This window comes from Epinephelus moara, chromosome 18, assembly GCF_006386435.1.
Source record: "Epinephelus moara isolate mb chromosome 18, YSFRI_EMoa_1.0, whole genome shotgun sequence".
NCBI lineage: Eukaryota > Metazoa > Chordata > Actinopteri > Perciformes > Serranidae > Epinephelus > Epinephelus moara.
The window spans coordinates 7,483,417-7,504,139 of NC_065523.1; the positions used below are offsets into that span (position 1 = coordinate 7,483,417).

Sequence of the window (20,723 nt, forward strand, 5' to 3'; positions counted from 1 at the left end):
CATGTGCAATTAATTGATATGCAGATAATAAAGTAAGTAAAACCTGATGAAAAGGAGTGATAGTATGCTCATGATGACAGATCATTAGAGATAATCTCATTTAGTAGGCAATGCATGACTATGATTTTTATTCAAAGACGTAATGTATGAAGCCTTCAGGATGCAACAAAGTGCACCTCATTATTTAGAAAGGCATTGTTTGAAAAGAGCCTGTAGTGTTGATTGAGGTCTCTGTGTTTGACAAACTGGCCTGCAGTATCTCTAATAGTGAATGGTTTGATCAGTATTGAGTGTTATTAATCAGAGATGTATGAATAATGTTTCTGCTTGTCCTTCATTTTGTGCAAATAATTTAAAATACCCCCAGGCTCAGTACAAAGAGAGCACTGGATCTTTCACTATGATAAAGCAACCTTTGCAACACCAGTGTATGGCTGTGCAGACCCTGCAACTGGAGCGGGTCATCGTATTGTATGCGCTCGACAAAACCTGGGGAACAGTGAAATTAGGCTTACATTTAATCTAAATCGACCTCGACCTTCAGACGCGCAAGGTCACCGAAGGCCGCGCGCGTCTGCGCCTGTAAGAAATGCAAATCCAGCTCAATAAATATGTTTTAATTCTCCTAATGCGCTCACTGGACCGATTTAATGAAAAATGCCTCAATTCCCCTGCGACTCGTTTTATGGAAAACAACTCCTGAAGGCATGAGAGGGGAGAAGCAGAGAGACAATCTGTTTAGACATGGATTCCGTTTCTTCTTTACCATTCCTCCCAGTGACACACACTCACACACACACACACACACACACACACACACACACACACACACACACACACACACACACACACACACACACACACACACATTGAAAAAAAGAGGCAGAGTGGGAGTTTCGGGCCTCTTTCTGTGCTGTAAAACTTTATAGCGATCTGGGGCCCAGTTGTCATGGTACCCAGTTATACGAGCTTGACCGGGGGTGTGGATAGGAAGGGGGTGGGGGGTACACCATTTGCAGAAGTGTGTGTGTGTGTGTGTGTGTGTGTGTGTGTGTGTGTGTGTGTGTGTGTGTGGACAACTCTTCTTCTGTTTATAATTACGGAGAAAGCGGGAGAGAAGATGAATGTGTGTATGTGTTGGGAGAGGGGTGCAAAAAATGGACAAGAAGATGGAGAGGGTGTGTGTGTGTGTGTGTGTGTGTGTGAGGGAGAGAGAGAGAGAGAGAGAGAGAGACATATCATTGGACTGTCATTTCATAAAGCAGAAGGTTGCTTTCTCAGCTTGTTACACACACACACACACACACACACACACTAGTTTTACAGCAGGGGCCAGTAAACCAGGACCCTCACTTAGGGAACTTCAACGTCAAAACTGGCCGCAGACCAGCCGAGGGAACCGGGACAGACCGACGGACACACGGGGAAACAGCGGAAACAAACTGTGAGAGAGACAGAGAGAAAAAGTAAAAAATCACACTCCATCCCGGAGATCGATCATCGCCGTGCTGCTTGCGTCATCCACCCTCACGCACGGTGAGTCTCTGCTTACTGTACACATGAGCGGATCTGCTAACTCTTCAGTCAGGCAGCGTTAAGTGGCCGTTTACAGACAAATCTGACTCATTATGGTGAGGTTAAAGTGGTAGACCAGCCATGCTGACAGTGACATGAGATTAGTATTAAAGGCCTATCTGGACACCATATGTGCTCATCCACAGACCGCAGATCAGCCTATTTTTACCCAACATCCATCTGGGCTTCATATGCAGCTAAAACTTCATTTAGCTCAGAGTCGTACAAAAACATGATATAGGTCTACAAGATGGACAGAGAGGGTATTTAGGCAATTTTGTCTTCCGGGAAAACAGCACACAGTATCAAGTTTAATCCCGGATTGGTGTTAATGTAATAATTATTTCAATAATCACATTATGATTAATGGTCCCTTTGAGTTAGAGACAGGAAACTGCATGAATCTGGAAGGATTTTAACCCTGATGTGACTCTTGCTAAGTTGATTATACTTTTTTTTTTTTTTTTTTTTTATAAATGTAATTGATGACACATTTTAGAAGTAAGCTACAGAAAAAAAGCACAGTCATTGTAAAACAGAGTGGATTTTCATTTGCTCTGATGTGCGATTGGTGCTGACAGAAGCTTTTACACAGCATTAACCCTCCTAAAATCTTGTTATGGATTTATGTCATGGAAGTATTGAAGCAGTGGGTAAATAAGAGCTCTGTGTAGGATAACACTATTGGGTTTATTAAGGTTTAAAGGAAATTCTAAAAAGAAAAGGATATATATTAATGTTTATATGTACATATGTGTTTAAAAAAAGTCATTATTTTTAATTATATATAAATAGAATATACATGATTATTTGCAGTTATCTTCAGAATTTTCAGCATATAACTTTCCAAAGTAACATTGCACAGGATATAGAGGACTCATTGTGACTGAAGTGACTTCTCTCAAAAGCCTTTGGCCTCACCATAAAGGCAGAAGAAACTGGATCTTATTTAAAGACTTTGTAAGAATGGCAAAAAGTACACACTTAACAACTGTGTAAAGACATGTATTATCTATGCAAGTTTACTGCAGGTTGTATCATGAATTCCTGTTCCTCACTTCAAGAATTGATCAAGTCACAATGACTTTGTGTGATTAGCTGACACCTACTGGCGCATCAGAGAATGTTAACCCACAGCTGCATACATGATTAATGACAGGAGCACTTTTATATTTTTAGTATTATATTTGTGTGTTTGTGTTGTTGGAACCATTACAGTGAACAAGGAAGAGAATGGTGCACTAAAACCAAAAAACAAGTAGCACGTGGCAGCTTATAGATCAGAAGAGAATGGACAGACATGTTTAAGTATGCATCAGCAGTTTACATTGTACCGAAGAGAGGAGGGAGAGCTGGGTGTGTATGTTGTGTCAGGCATTTGACTGTTACATATCAACATTACTAGAGGTCATTTCCATGGTTTGCAACAGGCTATCAGTTTGATAAAACTATGAGAACATGTTTAGTTCTGCTTTCAGAGGCTGAACAGGTATCATTTTTGATGGAAGCTTACTTGTTGGCATTTAAATGGATGATTAAATGGATGCATTGAGTAACTGTGATTTAATTGATCTTCATTGACAATTCATTATGTGTTAACTGATCACATAAGCGCTAGTGACTTGATCATTTCTTTATAGAATGTAACAGAACATCATGCATTCATTAATTCACCATGAGCATGGCATGCATTGCTGCACCTTTGTGATAAAGTACTTGCAACTTTTCCATTGTGGAGCTCACATGTTTTTCAAGAGCCTCCAAACCGCTTAGCTGACCTCTAGCCAAAAAACATCTTTCATAAGAGCTTTAATAAAATAATTTTGATGTGTGTAGTATGTTGTGTCCAAAAGCAGCAGTTTGCATCGATGTGACGTCTTTATACTGCAAGTGTTGGCAGATGCTGCGGCTCCGTGTTTGCAGTGTGGTTATAGATGTGAATGGGGAGGTGTCAGAGAGGAAAAACAGCGCCACTTGGAGGCAGAAATGATACACTGCACCCCATTCCATTCTCAGTGCAGTTATGCACACCACAAGAGCAGTTTGCTTTGATTTTAAAGGCCATCATCATGTGCTTATACGGCCCTCCTCCTCTTTGTCTTTTGGAATTTGTTGTCAAATCACGTTTTAAATGCACCAACGTAACAGCGAGTTCCACTCCTGGCCTGTGCAACAGGGGCACGCGTTTACTTTTTAAATCTTAATTATGACAGAGTGAAAAAGACTGCTTAAATCTACAGGTAAATATATTCATTTACAATATGGACACCTCATTCTGCAATCATGTATATATTGTATTTCAGTGAGACAGTTATTCTAACGACCGTAACAGTTGTGTTAGCGACATAGCCTATTCCGCTTTTTGTGCTTGTAGACATATCCCGATTTTGAACCCCTCAGTGATATCCAACTTTTATTGACAATTTATAGTTTCTGCAAACTGATATGAATTAATCTTTGCATGTAAATGTGCTCATGGCTGTCAGGATAGTGCTGATATGTGACAATGTTCATACTTTACTTGCAAAAATGGCAGTGTGCGTTAACGTATCATTTATGCTACTGTATTATTGCAGAATTTAAAAAAGTGTATGACTGAATAATTAATGAGCAATTGTGGACATTGATATTCAAATTGTTTGTTTAGATCCAGAAAAAAGGTCACATATATGGAGGAGTGAGAAGCAGAGGGGCGTATAGGTAACATTTGGCCAAAGTGACATTCTACCAATTTTGCAGGACAGAAAAAAAAGAAGGCCATACATTGTCCAGACTTTGGATGTTGAGTTGAACTCGTTTTCGCCCTAAATATTACACACACCCCTTTGATTCTCACCCCTAGAAGTTTTATTTGTAAAATGTGTGCAGCGCGCGGTGCATTTCTGTTGCTGGATCGTGCAGGGAAACACTCACAAATACGCTGTAGTTTTTCGTCAGTAGTACCAGACATTTGAGGGAAAACGTCATATGTTTAATTTTAGCAGCTCTGAATCATGCTCTCGTGTTTCCATGAGATTAAAACAAACCCCTGCTGCTGCACCAGCCCTTCTTTTGTGAAGGGCAACGACTTGACTTCTCCTGTGATTACAACCTCAACTTTTACCCATGCATTCCTCGGGAACATTAGAATACTTCATAGAGCATCCGCTATCTTGAATCGATGTACAGGCCTAATCGGAGGGGAAATTCCACAGCGGGCTGCTGCATTGAAGTGAACTGTAATTGGATGCAGCTTGGGAGTCAGGCCGCCTCGGCCTCCTGCCCGCGTTCAGGCTCTGAAACAAGCGTGGTTCTCATTTAAAGCGGCGGTGAAATATGGACAGAGTGACTTTTAATGGCGCCTGTAGTCGATTTCCCGTTATAAAGTAAAAAGAAAGGAGGAAAGAGAGAAGGAAAGAAAGAAAGAAAGACAGCAGCCGTCAGAGCTCGGGGCGTGGTCTGCCCGTGAACCTCAGACTGCCATTGGCCGCCTAACAGGAAGCGTTTCCAGACACAGTCTGTCTCTACCCCCATAATCCCAAACTATGACCCCCTCCTCCTAGAACATGTTTCCCTAGCAATGTCAGAGCGTAATACACACATAGTGAAGGTGCATCTCCATTTATTCCTTCAACCTCCGCGTCCTCCTTGCAACCACAAAACGCATGGTACTCGAATCACCTGCCGCCGCTCAAAAATAATGTCATCTCAGAGTCGGTGTGCGCGTGAGGATGCGCCAGGAGCAGCAGCAGCAACAGAGCGAGCTATAACCCCCGATGTCACCTCAGTGTCAGCCGTCGCCAGGTGGGCACGATATGCAGCCAGAGCCTCCAACAAGGCATCAGCACCGGATGGAGCAAGGCGCACTAAAATCGTCCCGGTTCCAGACGAGCGTAACGCACGTGCTCTCAGCATTCCAAAAAACCATCCTCCTCTTTCTCCCCTCACGTCATTCAGGGACCCAGCCGTCAGCTCAGGTCCAGACTGCCGCCTGCAACCGGACATGTGCCCGGTTCCAGCATCCTGGCCGCCGAGCCAACGCGTTATCATCACCACGGTCTTCATGGAGCTTCTCCCTGGTGCGAGCTCGGTTTTGTGACTGGCATCGTTTCACCGTCACAGCTGCGGCAAACCTCTGTTTAAAGTCCACTAGGGCGGCTTTGAACTCCATCACAACCGCATCACAGATGATCTCCATGGAAGCTCCGTCTCACGACCAGCGACCCGTTATCCTCGGGCTTAGTGGATGATGGCAGCCGGTTTATCATCAACACTGAAGAAGAGGCAGGATAAAGAAGAGGTCTTGCTGATGCTCCATGACAGGCGGCAAGAGGAAATAACGGCAAAGATTAACAGTTCCAGTCCAAAAACAGTCGCAGGGACTGCTGCTGCAGCGGCGGAGGAGGAGTATCACCGGGACCAAAACAAGGTATGTGGGAGAGAATGAGAGGGAAGAGAGGGAGAGAGGATGACAAGATGTGCAGAGGGGGAAAGAAAGACAATGGACATAAATTTGGGAATGATAAAAGCAGGGAGGGAGGACAAAAATCGGATAAATGAAAAAGTGGATGAGGAAGATAAAGAAGAGGGGGATGAGTGTTGAAAGTGAGCAGAGATGGGAGGGATGGATAAAAGATGAAAGGATTGAAGAAAACAAAGGGGAGGAGACTCAAAAACAGCTGATGGAGGTGGACACTGTGGGCCTATAGCCAAGCATAAATCGGGAAGAAGAAGAAGAAGAAAAAGAAGAAAAAGAAGAAGAAGAAGAAGAAGACGACAGTTGGTGGGGGGTGAGGGGGGGTTGTTGTTTGGTCTGGAGGCAAGACGAGAGGTGACTCCTCTGTCCTTTCCTGTCTGCCTCACACTGTCTTTCTGACTTCTCTTTATTCGGTTTTATGGCGGGCTCTTAAAGACAAAGAGAGTCATTTTTTCACCTCTCCCTGAAATGAATTTATTGCTGAGCTGAATTGCCCTCTTCCCGTGTCCAGCAGCCGGACACGAAAGGCCCTCCGGACATAAACCAAACGCACTGGTGTTTGTCTGAGTTCCTCTCGTCTGCTTTGGGCAGAGCAAAGTGAAAGGAAAAATATTTCGTACATACGTTTACTTTAAAAAGTAGGGTTAAAGTTAGTCTGAATGAAGAATGAAAAAAATAATTAAACTCAAATGATATCAGGCTTATGAGTTAACACAGGTGCATTTGGAAAAAATAAATGAATAAGATGCAGTTAGCCTATAAGCACATTGCAACTACATCCGGCTCTATTCCAACAAAAAGAGTTTGTGTGTGTGTGTGTGTGTGTGTGTGTGTGTGTGTGTGTGTGTGTGTGTGTTCAGTCCAGAATGATGGTGAACACACACACACACACACACACACACACACACACACACACACACAACCTACAAAAGCTCTAAATGCGTTATAACTTTCAATCCGCCTCGATTCAGTGACAAGTTTTATTTTATTTCTTAAAAAATCAAGTTTTATTTGATCGATTGTGGATTTTATTCCTCTGCACAGACAAATCAGACAAATGTCAGCTCTTTCATACTTACTGTGCGCCTGTGCTATAGGCTACAGGGCGGCAGTGTGTTTATTTTCGTCCTACAGTCCTAATCTATTTTTTAGAAATGAAATTAATTTTTTTTCTTAGAGTGTATTTTACAGCTCATTTGCAGTCTCATTTCCGTATACTGTAGTGAAAGAGTTGTAAATCAACTGAGGCTCACAGTTAACACATTTCCCAAGTTGAAGGTAGAAGTGTGTTTTGGATGTTGTTAAAGCTGAGAAGCCTACACTGAGGAGTGACGAGATACGCTCAGAAGTTGATGTCAATCCTGCAGCTTCTTCGAGTCAGAAAAAGCTAAGCAAAAATAATAGTTCTGTGTTTTGGTGGATAAAAAAGAAGCCCTTGCGTCTACTTTACAGTACAGTGACCACCCCATAATATGCAATAGGCCTACATGTAGACTGGAGAGGTAAAAAAAAAGATTCCAGATAGTGTTTGGCTGTATCTGTCCAGGATAAACGAGGCTTAATACATTGGAAACGAAGCTGAAGTATTGTGGAGGAAAATCCATGATCTTCTCTGCTGCACAGTGTACAGTTATTTATGCATGCTTTAATCTAACCTCAGATCTGCGTGATCTGAGACAGAAAGCAGAGATGCCATGTTGAAATCGTATCTATGCTACTCCGTGGGACGGGAGGGATGTAATCGTAAATTCTGATTATTATTAAACCATAGCTTTCGAGGTAAAATTACCAGAGTCTGTCAAAATACAAAGACACGTAAATTGAGGTCGCTCCTCTGAGCTGTGAGCCTGCGCTGCTCTGTGGGAGCATTTTGTGGAAGATTAAGAGGCCGAAGAATTTCTTGGCTAAATATGGCAACGTGTTATGTGATTCAAATACAGTGAGACATCTCACACTATACTGTACAGACAAACTGCCTGTCATTTTAAAGTTAATAACAGTGCGTGGAAATATATCAGCGGGTGACGTCACTTAGAAAGGCTGTGGGGACGTTTTCTGTCGTGACATGTAAAGTTAGCAGGTTTTAATTTTCATTTGTTACCACCTTCTTGTTGACATTCACAATGCACAATGCAACACACACACATGTCCACGTTCAAACTGTCTGAAATGAGACACTTTATTATTGATGGCATTACGTTTTGTGCCTTTGTTAAGGTTCTGATATTTATATGGAGGCGTATAAATATTCCCCCGAAGTTGTGGAAGCAGTGGTGACATCCTTTAATGCTGCAACTAGGTTAATTTTCTACAGTGTTAATTGGTGCTGTAAAGGTAGGCTAATGGTTACAACATAAGATAATAATCAAAACTATAACGTGCAAATTTGCAGAAAAATGGAAACACACTCCTTGCTCCATGTGAGCTGAGATAGCGGTACACAAAATGTCTCCCAATGTTGTTCCTTAGTTTACTGTTTTATATGTCATTGCCTATGCTGACTCCTTGCAGAAATCAGCCCTCTTTCGAATACGTATGGCTCTAAGTTTCTATCTGAGGAGTCAGTGTCTTGTGTGTGTTTAGGCTTTTGCCGCGTCATATCAGATTACAGAGTTTAATATACAGTGCAACGAATTTTCGGAGCTTCACGGGATGTTCAAGAGCTCGCCGCCGGTGTTTTTAAAACGACATTTCCAAAGTAACAATAGAATGAACAAAATGCTTTAATGAGTCAAACACAAAAATGTATACAGTACGATGTTGTAGTTCCAGATTATGAAAATATTATAGCACACACACACACACACACACACACACACANGAAATTAAAAATAGGCTGCTTGGTAGAAATGTTGGTTCTGTCCATCCCAAATCGGATAATAATTATAACAACTAAACCATAATAATAATAATAATAATAATAATGATGATGATGATGATGATGATGATGATGATGATAATAATAATAATAATAATAATAATATAGTACTTTATTAGTAGGCCTATTTGGCGGTATTTTATATTTGCTTTCTTATGAATTCAGGATTGTGTTTGGTCAGCGATGCAAATGGTGCTTCAGAAGACAGTTTCCTTTATACATTGCTTTATTTATTTATTTTTATAACAAATTAAAATAAAAGCCCTTTATTTTCCAGTAGTTGTAATACACGATGACCTGTCATGTAATAAATGTGACCGCTGTCTGTCTGCCTTGCATCTTCTCCAGATGAGACCAGTCCGAGGCGCCCGGTCCCGGCTGCTCACCACACGGCCGTCGGAGCCTCTTTGTCGGCCAGAGCCGACAGGAAGACTCGCTGTTTTTACTCCAAGCCGCAGAACTTGGAGCTTATGTTCCTCCTCAGCATGTTGGCTACCTGACCCGACAGCGCCGCCCTGAGATCAGAGGGAGCGTCAACCTGAAGAGTCTGAACCGGAGGATTAAGAAAAAAGATCGGACAATATGAAGCTGGTACACAGACAGCAGGCTGTGAGTTGCTGCCCTTTGTAGCTGCAGTATGATAACCCTTTACTCGCTGGACCGTACACACACACACACACACACACACACACACACACACAGAATTGCAGCGCCGGCACGAGATCAGTTGATCAAAGACCAGTGTAAAAATATAATACGTCATTTTCCACCTGAGCAGATTATATCCAGCTTGTGTTATATTTTGAGGACAAAGTGGAGTGAGGACAGTTTAACGGGACATTATGATGATGAGATCCTGACTGAAAATTCCAGATGGAAAGATGCTCAGTTTGGTTCCTATGTGGTGGCTGGTGGATTATTTTCTTTTTATTATGAGGATTAAAAGAAAGAAATAAAGAAAGAAAGAAAGAAAGCAAGAAAGAAAACAACACAAATGAAAAAAACAAAACTAAAGTAATATATCCTATGTATGAATCCAAATTTAATCTGGACTCACACATTGATCCGAGGTGTGTCCACTCGGAATGAAGTCTCCGCAGAAGAACCGCACACAGACTTAGAGGAAGAGGAAAGTAAAGGGTCGCTATACTGAGACATTGTCTCGTTTTCATTTTCTTGTGTCAGTCGCATCTATCCACCCTTTTTTTCCAAATATAGACCCGAAGCGCTTCATACTTAATCCAATTAGATTTTATGTTCATTTCCCATCCAGGCAACTTGGACACAGTCTGCCTGTCTTCGTCTAATGGTGAGTGTGTTACATTTTTTTCTTTGCATAATGACAGGAGGCCACAGACCGTTTACAGCGTGATGACTGTTGATTTGTAGTGATCACTTTATTTATTATTCACTCGTTCATGTCTGCAGGATGTAAAAGAGCCAGGGCTGTAGCCAGGATTTAGAAATAGTGAGATCACACTGCATAATTACTTCATTTTCATGTCTTAACTGTTTTAAAAGAAAATACTTATTTCCAATATGAAGGTGTTGAATATCCTTCTGAAAATCCCACTGAAATTTTAAGTGTGGGTTCAGCAGAAATGGGACACTTTGATAAATCATGAAACACATTGGCCATAAATATGTATTATTTATTACATACAGGCTAGATAAAAATATTTATCGGTTCTTTCTTTCAACCAAAGGCCAAAAAGCATTATTTAAATATTTCACTTATTATTTGTGATTTTATTATTTATTTATGTATCTATTTTTTTTCTTTTCTTTTTTTTTTTTTTTTTTACCTCAGAGTAATCAAAATTAAAAACAAAAAAAAAAACAAACAAAAAAAACAAAACATGAAATCAGCTCATAAAATACCCACCATGTGTAGGTCACCAGGTCACCTGGTTGCTAAAACACACAAATTCCCCCAAAATATACAGAGGACATAATCTCAGTGTCCTCAGTGTTAGCTAAATGAGGATCTAAAATGTCTATATTTGAAACACACTTGGTGAGAAGAATTAATCTTTTGCATAATTCTGTGAAACTGCTATCCTGTCTGCATGACCAAAGTGTCTACCTGTTTCAACCGACACATTATTTTAATAAAGTGCCCCAATTTTCACTACTGCAGAAATGTTGGTGCTAGAAACAGCAAATTTGAAGCTCCATAAACTGTGCTAATTTAATAACTGATGACAATGAATTCTATTTTTAAATAAAGTATAGGCTGTATTACTATGAAATTTTAATGTTAAGTGCTTCTCATTCTGAACACACTGGAATTCCATAATTATGACTTATTATAATTATGCATTTCATGTCATCTCCTCTCTTTCCTACGTCCAAATTGGCAGCTGCAGTTTACTTGAAATAAACCAGACCAGTCTGCATGTTACAGATGGTTCAACTGTGATACACAAGCAGACTCAACTGTATACACACACACACACACACACACACACACACACACACACACACACACACACACACACACACACACAGATATATATATATATATATATATATATATATATATGTATACATGAACAGAGAAAGTACCAGCTTTATGCCAGTGGGATTCACAACTCTGCCAGTTTCCAGTTAAGTGGATTATAGTTGATTTTCCAACTTACTTTAGTCTGTGGGAAACATGCTAGTGTTTCTACTGATGTAGTATTTCCTGTGAGAGATTTCTAACTTCTATTTCTGAAGTTTGATGAGTTCCACTTCCTGTTCAGTTAAGTTCAAAACGCAAGAGATACAGATGGTGCAGGGCATTTCCTTTAGACAGAGAGAAGCAGAGATAAAAGACAAACATACTCCATTTCCTTTTAATAAATACCCTAATAATAATTTGTTAAAGAAAAATTCTTGAAAAGATCACAGAGGGACTGGGCTGCCTTGTAGGAGTCACAGTGGCAGTAGAAGCAGTATCACTGGTAATATTACTATTTATAATGTCAAAATCTGCTTGGTTGCATCCACAAGGTCTGCATTTGAATCCCATCCAAAGCATCACATACCTGTATGTAGTCCAAATTCACCATGACTGGTTGTATTATCAGTATCAGATGTGCTGATAGAGCTGCAGTAAATGACCCCTGCTATCTCTGTATTTCTCTTTATGGTTACAAGTTGCACACAAATGATGTGGTTTTCTGTTTCCTGCAGCTTAGATATTCAAGACAGTGGCTAAAGAGTGGAGTCACCTCTAGAATATCATCTTACAGTGTATTGTGGGGGTGGGCTACTGCACAGTGCATATCATGCTGTAGTTGGATATCTCAACATGTTAGGACAGGAGAGTGATCCAACAATAGATCCATGTCCCTCAACCTGACCATCACCCTGTTTCATCAGAGGCTAAAGGCAGCACTCTGAGTCATTATATTGCATGAGAAGCGACCCGCAGGGCTTCAATGTGCAGCTTTGATCAGGAACACATGGCTGAACTTCCTCTGCTGCTGCAATAGTCAGCTGCTGTCCGTTTGCTAGGAGAGGAGGAGAGAAGGAAAAGAAAAGACGCTGGAGGAAAGGCAAGCAATGCTGAGTGTAATTCAGTGGAGACAAAATAGTGCAAATACAAAGAGCAGAGTAGGGCAGGCAGGAGAAAACAAGGAAATAAACAAGGAGAGGAAATGGATGACGAGACGAGAGATAGAGGGAAGAGCAATAAAGGACGGAGGGAGGACAGCCTCAGTTTCCTGGCTGCAGGTCTGAAGGCGCCATGTTGAGACAGCAACATTTCTGCAGCGCCACACTGTCTCCTGCCTCATCTCTGTCCTGTCTGCCTCCCTGTCCGTCTACATGCCTCTTTCCTTTTTCCCATCTGTCTCTCTCTCCCACCTTTACTTTTTACCACGGGGGTAATTGACAAACTCGTTTATTGGTGGTTGGAGGAAGTGGAGGAGGCAGTTGTGCCAGCGGTGGCTTTACAGCTGCCTTATTGCCCCTTATTGCCTATTGGTGGTCAACAAAAGACACTCCAAAGGGCGGTCTGGCCTCCTGGAAAGTCTGCCTTTTTTGTCGTGCTTCCTGTCCGTCTCATTCTCTTTTGATGGTCGGCTTTGTCTCTCAGATATGCATGGCTGTTTTTCAGAGACTAAACAGATATCTTTGTCTTTTTGTTCACAGGGATCCTCGTCTACGAAACATCCCCTGACATGATTCCTAAATGTAATACTTCTACCATACTTCCACCAGCTGACCTCGACCATCTCTGTTCACTCAGAGTTCATTGTGTATCACCATATCGCTGCTTCAGATGATCACGCAGCAACTCAAGAGGTTTTCTAAACTTCTTTTCACACCAGGGTCACACAGTTGGATATTCATTAAGCCAAGCAGGAACCTGGTGCTGAAGGGATTTTACTTGTTAGATATGATTTACTGCAGCAGTCTGACCTCCTGCTGCTGGATTCAGTCACATGCACTCTAATCATTTGATTATAACCAGAGGAAGGCAGTGCTGCAAGTCTGAGTTATTGGACTTGCGTGACGATTCAACTGTAATTGAATTAACATGGATTTGCATTTTTCGATCTTTCAGATGACTCTTGGCATATATAAAACATAGTCTGGTTTCTTTACATGTTTTGATTCTGTGCCACAAATGGGAAAGAGATGCAAGGCAGGATGTAAAATGCAGACCAGCCTGGCTAGCTGTGGAAAATTATGTCGTGTAACAGTGAAACTGATAAAAGAATGTGATACTACAATAGAGTTTGTGTTAATGTGTTCTGTGAAGACATAAACACCACAAACAATAAAAAGCAACAAAATTCCTTCATTTCTCTGCCATGTTCTTTTGTTCTACAGCCTGAAGACTGCACATGCTTACAAATATTTAAGCTGTGACCTGTTGCATTAATAAAAAAACAAAAACAAAACTATTTGTCATATTTACTGAAACTGTCACTATTCTTCCACACTAAATCATGCCTACTCTGTTGAGAAAGTTTGTGAACTGGCTGCCATGTTGAAAACAGTCAAGCTGAAGCAAATGTTCTCATTTTACAGCTAAACAGTACACTAAAATATGTTTCTGAAAACATGTGAGGTAATAAACAGGCAATGCACTAACAGAATATCGATTCATATTTGATCAGCGGTGCCCAGTTTGGCATTTTGACTGCAGTTTAGGAACTGTGATTGACATGACTGATAGATTTTAGCAATTGGCGTTGAAGGCAATAGGAGGAGGAGGGACATGATTTTCTCATTTTCTTTGGGATGACAGTTCAGCAAATATTACAAAAAGTTATTTTCATACCAACTGTGACTTTAAAGGCAAACTGTAAGTTCAGCTTGGATCTTATTCTCATCAGTGCAGCCATCAGTTAGATCTCACATTGTTTACATCACTAAAAAGATTGCAGTGGGATAAAAAGCACTTGCAATCACATAATCAGAAGGCTTGAAACAAATTGACAGTTTAGCCCAGGGGATGGCAACCTTTACTATTAAAAGAACCTTTATTGGCCAAAAAGAGAAAAAGAAAAATTGTCTGGAGCGGCAAAGCATATTTGAATAAATGTAACAGCCAAGTAAGCCTAAATTAGCCTATCAACATTACGAAAAGGTCTCAATGAGCATTCATTAATATGATTTACCACAAAGTGGCAACCTTGGAGTGGGCTATTTATAATTATTTAGTTCTTTAACGTTGCATATTGGTGAAAGCAAATAAAGCTCTCCACACAGTTTTAAATTCTCTATTTTCTTCCAAGACTTTTCCTTTTTGGATTTGGAATCCATAGCTAGCCTTGCTAAAGAGGCTCCAGGCTAGCCACCGCTACTTAAGTTCAGCAAAATTTAGAGGTAAAACACCAGGTCGTAGACATATGAGGCACATTTTAGTTGATGAAACTTTAAAATATTTTTTAATTCATTTTTACAGTTGTAGAATGCAATAATAACTATAAGCCTACAACAATGACAAATTAAATCAGAATTTTTTTTATTTTATTTTAAAAAATAACCATTATTCATTTCTGCATAATTTTATGTCAGAGCCACAGGGAGTCAATGAAGAGAGTCTAAAGAGCTGCATGCAGCTCCAGAGGTGCAGGTTGCCTACTCCTGGTTTAGCCAAATAATCTAAGACACTTTACTTTCAAGATAGTTTCAAGATAACCCATAATTGTCTCATCAAACTGGTATAAAATTTTCGGACTGCCTTCATGTTTCTATACAATGTATCTTCATACAACAGTTTTTTATTGCTTTAGGCAAGAAAAGTTACTGTGGTTGGGTTTAGGAAAAGAAACATGGTGACAGAGTAGCTTAAAGTGACTCAGTGTTGACTCAGATTTCAAATGTTTCTGAACACCAGTCTCCTGGGGAAAGTCCTGTGTTTTATGACTCATTCACCACCCCAACCTGCCTCCTTCTGTACTCCTGTCAGAGCATTGGTCATGTGATTACAGCCTTCCCAAATAAGTGGGTCATACACAAATTACTGGCTCATCATTACATAGTATACATTTTTGTGCATTATTTTAAACAGCCTATAATTTTGGGATAAAGCCATTTGATTTTATGACCTCAAAGGCTCGTTTTGTCATTGCACCATCATGTTCAACATAATTTAAAAAAGTGCGTTTCAAATGTAGTGGACATGTTAAAACTTTCCATTTCTTTCCATTTCAGTTTTTGAATTTGTTTTGTGACAACACTCTGGTTAACATGTGGTTAAGTACCAAAAAAATTTGGCCAGGGTTAGGAAAATATCATGTTTTGGCTTAAAATACCCTGTTTGGTCACTGCATAAATGGCTGAACATGTCCTGGCATGTCATTAAAAAACAATCACGTTTGTGACAACAAACACAGCTGGACATGTCCTGTGATTAAAAAACAATCTCTTTTGGCACAACAAACATGGCTTGCTTAAGATCTGTCATTTCAAAAACACCCACTTTTGTTGGTCTCGACCGGTGGTTTACCGCTTTCCTGCTTGGCAAACGTCTCATCAAGGTGTCACTTCATCCACCATCCCCTCCTCTTCCTAATGAGAAACTTAGCTCATATACATGATCTGAACTATGTCTAGGTAAAAAAAAAGTAAAAATGTACATATCCGTGGTTTGCAGAAACATACAATGGCAACATTTTCTTCTGGTGACTGGGCTGGCATTACTCACTTGTTTAAAAAACTTTTTCCTGTAATGCTTCCTCTTTTGATCATGTGAATGATAAAAGCAATGGCACCACAAAACTTCAGTAGTTGGTTTATGTTGTTGGGTGTACGAAGGGAGATGATCATTGTTTGTGTCCTGTTCCATATAAACTGTCAACATTAGTTTCTTTTACTGTGACTACGATTTTTCCCTAAACTCAAAGAAATAGCTCAACATTTTGGAAATCATGCCGATTCACTTTCTTGATGAGGATTAGATCAGAAGATCAGTGTAACTTTCATATCTGTACAGTTAATTTGAAGCCACCACTAGCAGCGGGTTAGCTTAGCTTTGCACAACGTCTGGAAACAGCTAGCCTGGCTCATACCATAAGTAACAAAACATGCCCTACGTCACCTCTAAAGCTCACTGATTAACATGTATTTCATTTGTTTAATGTGTACAAAAACTGAAGCCTTAAAACAACACGTTGTAGTTTTATGTAGGGCTATGTGCCAAAGTAGTTCTTGGCTGGGACCAGTAACCTCCTAGAGTCTCTGCTAGTTCACTGGCAACCCTTATGTTGGTGACCAGACTCCAGGAAGTTCCTGTGTCAGGCCAACAAACAGTCCACAGAACACCTATATATTTAGTGAACAGACATGTGTGCTATTTTTTTTAATCTTATCTAACTCTCGGCAAGAAAAGTAAATTGAGATTTTTTTAACACGTTGAACAATTCCTGTCCTTAAACAAACCTTAACAAACCTTTGCCACTGGTGGTTTTGGAAGACACTGAGTGCAATTACATGGACATGAATAATCCATTTATGTAGCTTATCCTGGTTTTGATCATCATATACATGATATAGTGTTTACATGAACACAGAGAAGTTGGGTTATCAGCATTCTCTTTTTACATTCTGGTTTTGGTCGGAGTACTCCAACTAGCATATTTAGGCTAGTCATAAACAAAATATGGTGTTTCCATGCTCAAACACATGTATGCAATTTTTATAGCTTCCTCTTGGATATATGCTGCTTAAGGTCTGGAACCTGATTGATACTTTTTTATAAAGTCCTAACCTCACCTGCATGCTGTGCCCAGGTACATCCCAGGCACAACAAAATTAGGTCAAAATTTAAAAAAAATACAGGCAAAGGGCAGAGTCAAAACAGATCAATACACCACCACACGAGTGAGGGTCATGAGTGATGATTGAGAGTGATTACTTTTGTTTGAGTCTGTACATTGTTTTCTCAGAAAATCCTGCATTGTATATATTTTTATCCTGTTCCACACGAGGATCCTGGCATAGCCAACGTTACCTTCTTGGGTAAAAAATGGGTTCTTTGGATATCCATGCTAGTCCAATGCATTTTTGGCAATACCATGCAATACAAATGTGTCATTTTTGCTTATTGTGTTTGAATACAGCCATCTCATCGTAGTAAGACCATTTTTTTCAAACTTGACCTCACCTCACCTCACTGTCCTCTAGGATTTCACAGCCACGTGAAACTTTACAACCGAAAGCTAAAGACTTTGGGCATTCAGAGAATGGATGACTTTCATAGGTATATTGACTATTAGGGGGCTTCTTGGCAGTACAGAAGTGCTCACGATCCAGTCACTGAAAAATGCATTTTTTACAGAAATGTCCAAATGTCAAATTTTTTAATATAAAATTACAACATGAATTTTTCTACGTTTTTTTTCAGTGTCTTGGTGTCTTAATGTGGTGTTTTGAAGGATTTTTTTTTGCCATATTTGTCAGTTCTTGAGCAGTAAAAAAATGCTTAAATATAGCACCAAATCTGTGATACAAATGGTATCAACCCAATCAACCCCAATCTTATGAGGCATAATTGAGCATGGGACTGGCGATCAAATACTTCCATCATAATGTTCTAAGCCCATACACACTCCAAACTTTAAAAGTTTGAATAGGTGCTTAACCAAAACACAATGCTTATTACAGATTTATGAACATAAAAAATTGACACACAGTGCTGCCTCTCAAATTAATCTTCATGTTCCCACCTTTTAGATGATGTATAGGCTACCACATCTCTGTGGTGTGTACTGTTTATCTGCCCCCAAAGATCCCCTGTCTCCCCCGAGAAAGACAAAATTGGGTCTATGGGAGGGATGAAGTGGAAGAGGTTATTAAAAAGGAGAACATAAATTGAAAGGAGGTAAACTTAAGTCTCCTGCATGAAGGTCAGATGTGTTAGATGCACTTTGTAACCTCCTACATTGGCACTGAATGTTGACATTGCATGTGATTCAAGAGGTTTGGAATCATCCAATAAGGATGTTATTCCTAGGGATACTGGGATGTGGTTGGAAGGCAATGACAAACAATGTACTTTGAGGACACATTATTGGTTTCAATATGGAGTTTTAACACAACATGTAAATTCTATTTCAGATAAATTGCTACCTATTGTTGTCACAGAATCAGAAACTGTATTTCCTGTTGGTTTTGATGGAGTGTCCTGTGCTCTGTTATGTGAAATCACAGAACCAGCTGGAGTGGTTCCCTCTGCTGCCGCCATGGGCCAATCACTGGATTCGTACAGGAGCTGTGTGATCTAGGTAGTTTCAAGTTGTTGGGCTGGATGCTTGAGATCACAGGAACCTGAAACTGCCTTAATCACACCAGTCTCAGCTGAACACAGCGGCATACCAACAAACAGCAGAAGAGGACATCAAGCAGACTCAGCACTTAACCCAACACAACCTCTGTCATCTGTGTACTATGTACTGTTAAGGAGTCAAAATGCTTTGTTTAATGCTGCTAGATGGGCAGTCTGGTGAAGCCTATTTAGATTGGTTGCCTTTGCAAAAAGCCACAAGTAAATGCAAAACACATGTTCTTTGAATCTGAAATTGAAAATGGATACATGGTGGTTTCCCCATGTGTTGCTCCATCAGAAGCCTCAGTAAACATTGCCTTTGTTTGAGTGAAGGTGCTTCCAAATGTTTATGTTTTCTCTCTAGAGTCTGTAGGAGCTCCTTTCACTGATCATATCTGACATGGATCTCATTTTACATTTTTATTAGTATGTTCCCTCTTTGTGTTGTGTGTTGGAATGTGGAATAATCATTGTTTTGAAGGGGGGACAAGGAATGAAAATTCTCATTTCAATTTGACTTAAATGACAAAAGTGTCTGCAACTCCAGCATTAAGGCAAAGACTGTGCCTACCCACACAGGTGTTTTGGCCGATTAAACCTCTGCTCAGGTTAAAGTGAGCTATGGCTCTGCTGAGGTCATCAAACTTTCTACTCTCTTAGCATTAACAGGCAACACAACTAAGTGAGTGAGGGGGATGTCAGTCAAGCACAGTCCTGAGCCAGAATAAGTGGAAACACCTGTGTGCATGTGCACAGCTGGGTCCGTGCAATTTGTTTGTGAAATAGTAAAACCTAATAAAATGAGAGTCTGAACTGTGATAGTCACATTAAAGGGATAGGTCAGAATTTTTGAGTTGTACGGAGTGCCTATCCATATGTATTACATACTGTAGATGTCAGTCAGCATACCATCAGCTTTGAGAAAAGGCAGGAGCACCGAAACGACAGTTAAACACTGCTGTGGATGGGGGCGGCACACAGCGTAGACCTATATCAGCCACCTAAAAATAAATCCCACCTGAAAAAGTCAATAACAGCTTAAAGGGATAGTGCACCCAAAAATGAAAATTCAGCCATTATCTACTCACCCATATGCCTGGTAGGGAGGCTCTGGTGAAGTTTTAGAGTCCTCACAACACTTACGGAAATCCGAGGGAGAAGTGGCTAGCAGCACAACTGCACACCTAATGGCTGACAGCGACCCAGATTAAAACGTCCAAGAACACAGAATTGAAACCATAAAATATCTGCATATCTCACGAGATCATGAGACATCAGCACCACCTTAATGCGTGTTCACGTGCTTTCGCTGGTCTCGTGCGCAAGCGCACACACGTCAGTGCAGTGTACACAGAGGCAGTTAGAGCTACAGGCTACAATGAGGCTAAAAACAGAGTTCAAATGACGTTTTTCCAAACAACTTTTTATGTCGGGGCTTCAGGACTCTTGGATCACTACGGGCGAGCAGTATGGAGATATTTCATGGTTTCAATTCTGTGTTCTTGGACGTTTTAATCTGGGTCGCCGTCAGCCATTAGGTGTGCAGTTGTGCTGCTAGCCACTTCTCCCTCGGATTTCCGTAAGTGTTGTGAGGACTCTAAAACTTCACCAGAGCTTCCCTCGGCATATGGGTGAGTAGATAATGGCTGAATTTTCATTTTTGGGTGCACTATCCCTTTAAGTGTATGCCATATTAATTGTCACTGCTTTTCCTTCCCTTCAGATGTGGAAGCTTTTAAGTGCTTCAGTTTTCCATCTATGCTCTCATCTAAGCCACTAGTCTATTGACAAAAACAGAAAGTTTGGCTTGTTGAACATGGGAGCTACTGGTCTACCACTGCCTTAATCAATTAGTTAGTTAGTGTTATTGTGTTATTGTGTGTCTTTGGTGAATCTGAGGTGACACTTTCAAACACCAAAATCACACAATAACACAAACATAGGTAACTGTTCAAGGCAGCAGTAGACCAGCAGCTCCTGTGTTCAGTGATATTATATCACTGTTTATCTCAATGGACTCTGGCTTTGAAGAGGTGAAGCTG

General features: G+C 40.4%; 1 long non-coding RNA gene across 4 annotated transcripts; it reads left to right on the forward strand.

Annotated features, from left to right (window-relative positions):
- Positions 1–1,293: 1,293 nt before the first annotated feature.
- On the forward strand, positions 1,294–13,788 carry LOC126404881 (uncharacterized). Of its 4 annotated transcripts, none has more exons than XR_007571532.1 (5): positions 1,294–1,536; positions 5,512–5,983; positions 9,258–9,518; positions 10,183–10,218; positions 13,053–13,788. It is a non-coding gene; the product is annotated as an uncharacterized LOC126404881 (long non-coding RNA). The 4 variants fall into 4 exon arrangements; XR_007571533.1 differs by lacking the exon at positions 1,294–1,536 and adding an exon at positions 2,716–3,815; XR_007571531.1 differs by lacking the exon at positions 5,512–5,983.
- The last annotated feature ends 6,935 nt before the right edge of the window (positions 13,789–20,723 follow it).